Below are 6,844 nucleotides of genomic sequence, written 5' to 3' on the forward strand. Positions count from 1 at the left end.
ATCTCCGAATACAGATTTGAAAAATTATCTTTTAAGGGGCCTTCTCTTCTATTTCTACTTTCCTCTTTCTCTCTTCCTTTTTTTAATTTTTTATATACACACTTCACGTTTTTCTACTCTCTACCATCTATTTTTCCACTTTTTCCCCTTTCTATTGCTTTCTTTTTCTTGTTCTGCTTACTTCTTTCTTATAACATAAAACTAGAGGTTGTACATAGAATGGATTACGGTATTACATAGTTGGCACCTAAAATTAGGTGCCACTGAACTGTTGTGTGCTGTATTAACTTCTAATAAAATAAACAAAAAAAACAAAAAAAACTAGGGTCGCTGGGGTAAAGAACTCCAAATATCTCAAAGATTTCTAATGATCCAAGAAAGGAGAAGTTTTGCCTTATCTGAAACGATTGACTTCATATGTTCATAAGTGATAGGAGCAGAATGATGCCATTCGACCCATCATGTCTATGCCACCATTCAATCATGACTGATCTATCTCTCCCCCTCAACCCCATTCTCCTGCCATCTCCCCATAACCCCTGACACCCGTACGAATCAAGACCTATCTACTTCCCTACTTCCAGATTCCTTTACCAGAGGCAACGGCCTCTCAGCGTTTGCCTTCTTAAGCCCCCTCAGAATCCACTGTTTCAATAAGAAGTTGCTGGTTGCAGGAAAGATAGTGTTGATGTGCGGGGATCGCTGGATGGCGCGGACTTGGTGAGTTGGTGACTTGGTGAGTTTCCGTACTGTATCTCTAAACTAAACTAAACTTTTCTTGATTAATATAGGTGCCAGAAGTTATGGGGAGAAGACAGGAGAATGGGGTTAGGAGAAACGAGATAGATCAGCCATGATTGATGGGCCGAATGGCCTAATTCTACTCCTATCACTTACGACCTAAACTTGATGTGACTTGACTCCTCAGTCAACACCGTCAGACCAGGACACCACGGTGTGAACCTTCTCTGAACTGGGACCACCTCTCAGTTTTGAGCTTTTCCTGCTTATTCCCTCTTGACACTATTCCAGTATCATCCTCAAAAATCATTTTGGCACTTCATCCAAGTGCCTTTTGTAATGTGGGAGAGCAGAACTCCGCGCAGCACTCCAAGTGTGGTCTAACCATGGTTCTGTGCAAGCTTTATGTAACTACTTTGTTCTTGAACCTTATTCCTTTGAAAAAACAACTCACAGTGCTTTGTTTGTGCTTTTATGGTGACTGTTTTTTTAATGACATTTTCTGTCTTATTTCAGCTGGACCGCAAGTGCCAAGTTGCGTTAAAAGTTAAAAGACCATAAGCAAGTCTCGCTTGAATTTAATATTTGTCGATAGTTTCTTCAGACGTCAACACTCTGTCCCACGCATTGGACTGGAGCTCCAGCGGAGGCTGTCTCAGGCTACCCTGCAGATTTCATTTGGCCTCTTGTAGTTTCCCTGCAGAAGGTGTGATTCAAGCCCCCTCAGTCGCTCCATTCCTCCCCAAGCTGGAATCATTTGACTCCCCCTCATGGAACTCCCCCGACTGACCTGGCCAAGAAACTTGCATAACTCACACAAGCCTGGGTGGGAAAGCAGTCATGTGCGAGTGTGTTTCTGCTTAACTCCTGCTCGCAAGCATTTGAACTGCAATCTTCCCTCAGATTATAAAAAGAGATGAAAATAAAATGGGAACCATGTGACACGATGACGATTTAACAAGAGACACAGAGTGCAGGAGTAACGCAGCGGGTATCTCTGGAGGAAATGAATAGGCTTCGGATCGAGACCCTTCTTCAGACCTGACTCGAGGCATCACCTATTCCTTCTCTCCAGAGATGGTGCCTGACCAGCAGAGTTACTCCAGCACTTAGTGTTGATCTTTAGTAAACCAGCATGTTCGGTATTTAGTGACAACACAATGACGTTAATGGTTGCTGAGTGTGCGGTTTGTGTGGACTTCTGTAGAACTAAAGTAGGAGGGGTTGGGTGGAAGAGTTGCTGGTATGAATCACCTCCTCTGACTCCCCAGGGGGGGGGAGGGGGGGGTGCGGAGGGCTGGGGAGGATTTATAGTTTTGGCCCTTTCCTTGCATGGACAACCACAAGCAGCTTCTTAGAAATCTTTAACAGGGTGGTCCTGTGTTTGTCTCACCAATCGGAATAGAAGGGACACTCTTTTAGTCGCCTTAATGGTTGGATAATTCAAAGATCTAGCATGTTTACCAGGACTGCCCAGTGGTACAGTGGTAGTGCTGCTGCCCTACAGTGCCAGAGACCCAGGTTCGATCTTGACCTCAGCTGCTGTCTGTGTGGAGTCTACATGTTCTCCTTGTGACTGGGTGGGTTTCACTCGGGTTCCCTCAACATTACAAGGACGTGTAGGTTTGTCGGTTAATTGGCCTGTTGAAGTTTCCCCTCCAAGTGTGTAGGGAGTGGATGAGATGTGGGACAACGTGAGACTTGCGTGAGCGTGTGATCGATGGTCGGCGTGGACTCGGTGGGCCTGAAAGGTCCGTTCCCAAGCTGTCACGTTCAACTCAATCGATCAATCAATCAATGGTGCATTGTAATGACAGTATCACAACAGCGCAGCTCCTGGTTTAAATGTCTCTTGGTACAGAGTGGGGAATAAGCTCTGTCAGTGCAACATAACAGGATCCTGCATGCAACCCACAAAATATAGTCACCACCTCGCAGATAGATCCAAAATGCTGGAGTAACTCAGCGGAACAAGCAGCATCTGGGGCGAGAAGGAATGGGTGACGTTTCGGGTCGAGACCCTTCTTCAGACTTCAGGCAAGAGTGTTTAATTGCCAACGGAACAATAACACTTTTTCAGGCCGCTAAACATAACACACACAGATAATATATTATAAACAAAAAACTAATCCACGAAATTCGTGCTAAAAATCCCAAAGTTCTTAGTGCAACTGAAGGCAATTCATAAAAGTTTATAGTTTAGTTTAGAGTTGTGTAGTGTTCAAGACCCTGATGGTTTTTGTCCAGCATTTTGTGTCTATCTTCGATTTAAACCAGCATCTGCAGTTCTTTCCTACATATAGTCATCACCCCTTCCACTTTAATTCTCATAGGCTGTGTACACTGTGGCATGAAGCCAACTGGATAAAACTGAGAATATAGAAACAAAGAACTGTAGATGCTGGTTTATAGAGAAAGTGCTGGAGTAACTCAGCGGCACAGGCAGCATCTCTGGAGGAAAAGGATTCTTCTGACGAAGGGTCCCGACCAAAAACGTCACCTATCCTTTTCCTCCAGAGATGCTGCCTGACCCGCTAAGTTACTTCAACACTTTGTGTCTATCTTTGGACAAAACTCATGCATTAATGCACGATGAGAGATTTGCATCATTTGAAGGCTATACGTTACAGTGCAGTCCATCCACAAGTTTTGTGCTGGCACCCGCATAGTATGATACAGCATGTTTAGAACATAGAACATTACCGCACAGTAACCAGCTCTTCAGCCCACAGTATTTAGCGAACATGATACCTGCTGCAACTCAATGTTTAAGAAAAACTGCAGATGCTGGAAAAATCGAAGGTAGACAAAAATGCTGAAGAAACTCAGCGGGTGAGGCAGCATCTATGGGAATAGGTGCGGGTCTCGACCCGAATCCTTTCGCTCCATAGATGCTGCCTCACCCGCTGAGATTCTCCAGCATTTTTGTCTACCTTCTTGCTTAAACTAATCTCTTCTGTCCCTCTATTCCCAAACCTGTTCACGTGTCTCGTTAATGACACTATCGTATCTGCTTCCACCACCATCCCTGGCAGCATGTTCCAGGCACCCAGCACTCTCTGTGTTAAAAACCTTGCTCTGTACAACTCCTTTCATCTTTCTCCCTCTAACCTTGTAGCTGCGCCCTCTAATATTTGGCATTTACACCCTGGGAAAAAGGTTCCAACTGTCGACCCTTTCTACGCTCTGATAATTTTACACACTTTTATCAGGTCTTCTCTCAACCTGCGACGCTCCAGGGAAAGCAATCCAACATTAGCGCATGGTGTCTGCGTCTGCTCGTTGAAAAAGCTACAATGAGCCGGCGTAACTCAGCGAGTCAGGCCGCATTTCTGGAGAGCATCTCAGACCCGATGAGTTACTCCAGCTCTTTGGATCTATTTTTGTAAGCCAGCATCCGAAGGTGCTTGAAGACAGACGCAAAGTGCTGGTGTAACTCAGCGGGTCAGGCAGCGTCTCTGGAGAAAGGGGAAGGGTGACGTTTTGGGGTCGGGAATCTTCTTCAGACTCAGTCAGACTTAGCTTTAGAGAGGGGTGGAAGATTGCAACCTTCACTTGGTCCGCCCTGTTTCAACTAATGCAATCAACTCGACGTGCACAAATAGAACAGGTTGTCCAACAACTTTAGGCTGTGCACGCCACACGAAAGAAGAAGAAGAAGGTTTAAAGGCACAGCGTGGAAACAGGCCCTTCGGCCCACCGAGTCCATGCTGGCCGGCGATCACCCCACACACTAACACTATCCTACACTCACACACTAGGGACAATTTACAATTGTACTGAAGCGGATTAACCCACAAAAAAGAGCGTCTTTGGAGTGTGGGTGGAAACCGAAGCACTCGGGGGAAAAAAACCCACGCAGGTCGCGGGGAGATCGTACAAACTCCATACAGGCATCACACATGGTCAGGATGGAACACGGGTCTCCGGCATGGTAAAGCAGCAACTCTACCGCTGCACCACAATGCCGTTCAAAGAAGTTCCAAAGTTGCCTGAGTCAACTTCGAAAGAAGTCATCGGTTTTTCCACAAATGTTTCCTTCACTGGACGTAAACATCACTGACAATGCTGGTGTTTATGACTCATGCGTAAGTGCCCCTCAACTGAGGAGGTAGCTGAATATCGGCCACGCTGCTGAGTCTGGAGTCGTACGTCAGCTGAAGTGAGTAATTTTGGCAGATTGCCTTCCCTGAAGGACCTCGGAGGACCAGATGGATTTTTAACGTTACTCCAACAGTTTCATGGTTACTGTTGCTAGCTTTCATTTTAAAGAAAACTTCAGATTTATTCAATTACTTGAATTCAAATCCCTAAAGACACCACGGTGAGATGTTACCTCTGTGGATCAATGGTCCAGGACTCTGGCTGCTAATCCAATAATGTAACACCACACCGCACCACCCTAGTCCTAGGACACCCTGCTTTTATCTCCAAATCCTTGCAAGTGCCTCCTTCCTCAACTTTAGTATTTTCATGCATTTCTGAAGTTAATAGGAACTCCAGCACAGGCTCGATTGTTGGAAAATATTCAGGCTCCCTTGAATGCGATAGGTTACATTTAGTGCGTTACTGAGTCATTCAGACCATAGGATAATCCTTGTTCAATTCCCACATGGTGATGAGTTAGACGATCCATGGCAGGCAACAGCAGCGGATGGGCGCGGCACTTTAGGGGTTATGTTACCAGACAGGATTTGGAGAGCATGGGTTCAAATCCCACCACAGCATCTGTGGAACTTTAAATCCAGTTAATCAAATAAATCTTATATTATAAGGCCACTGTCCATAAAAAGCCATCTGGTTCATTATTGTCCAACTTGGAAGGAAGTGGATGCGTTTATGGACTTGGCCTAACAGTGGCTCCAGACCTTGAAGGGCTAAGTTGAGTTCAAGGACATCGAATCTGTAATAGAAGGAGATAGAAACAGCTTGCGGTGAAACCAACAAAGTCATTGGCGGGTGGAGCCGCTACCTCACAGCACCACAGACCCAGGTTCAATCTTGACCTTGGGTGCTGTCTGTGTGGAGTTTGCACAACTCAAGTTAATTGGCCTCTGTACCCTGTCCCTAGTGTGCAAGGAGCGGGGTAACATAGAAGATAGACACAAAGTGCTTGGTTAACTCAGCGGGTCAGGTAGCATCTCTGGAGAAATAGATGAAAATGTGACTTTTCTGGTTGGGACCCTTCTTCAGACTGAGACAGATAAATTAGTGTGAACAGGTGATTGAAGGTCAGTGTGGGCTCGGTGGGCTGAAGGGCCTGTTTCCATGCTGTATATTTCAACCAATCTATTCAATCAATTGTTCTCCAGTGCTAGACAGAAGGGTGGGAAGCCACGGGGCTTCTGGTGAGCGCGCGGTCGCACCTAACGCCCAGTCGCAAACGGTTTAATATCCATAAGAGATTCTTTTCCCATAATAAAAAAGAGTAGATAAGGAACATGTTAATCACAGAGAAAGATTAAAACGTCTTTGTTGACAAACGTGTGCATTGTTAGCCGAATGTGTGATTGCAACTTGAAAAAGTCTTAAGTTGAGCAAGGAAACAGGTGGCAGAACTGTAAGCTCTGGTAAGTACAATTCCTTGAGAGTACTCCCCTGAGAACTCTCTTCCACGCAAGTTAATTTGAACCCTGTATGGCCTTACTTCTTGAAGTGTATTTAAAGGTCGAGGCAGAATGGCACCATTGGTAAGAGCATCGGCCCGTCATGTCTCTAATGTCCTTCAGATTGATCCCAGACAGACAGGATCCCAGTCGCCTGCTCTGCTGCCTGAGAGGGATCCAATGTCAGACACGTCTGGGCAGTGTTAATCCAATTCCCAGTGAACAAGAGTCCAAGGCCGTAAGAGTGCGAGCAAGTGGCATTAATACAGCACTCGGCTCATGCAAATTGAAAGTCTTTGCACCTTAACAAAAAATGTCGAGTGAGAAGGCACAAGTCTTTCATCACTCTGTGAGAGCAGCCAACCCAAGCACTGACCACTTCCACCCTGAAACCCACCGCTCAGCTCATCTCCTCTCTCTGAAACCGCAACAACGTGAAATTTCCTTCAGAAAGGAAACTGTGCCGAAGAAATGTCCGCACGCTTTATTTATTTATT

This window comes from Leucoraja erinacea, chromosome 30 (assembly GCF_028641065.1).
Source record: "Leucoraja erinacea ecotype New England chromosome 30, Leri_hhj_1, whole genome shotgun sequence".
Lineage (NCBI taxonomy): Eukaryota > Metazoa > Chordata > Chondrichthyes > Rajiformes > Rajidae > Leucoraja > Leucoraja erinaceus.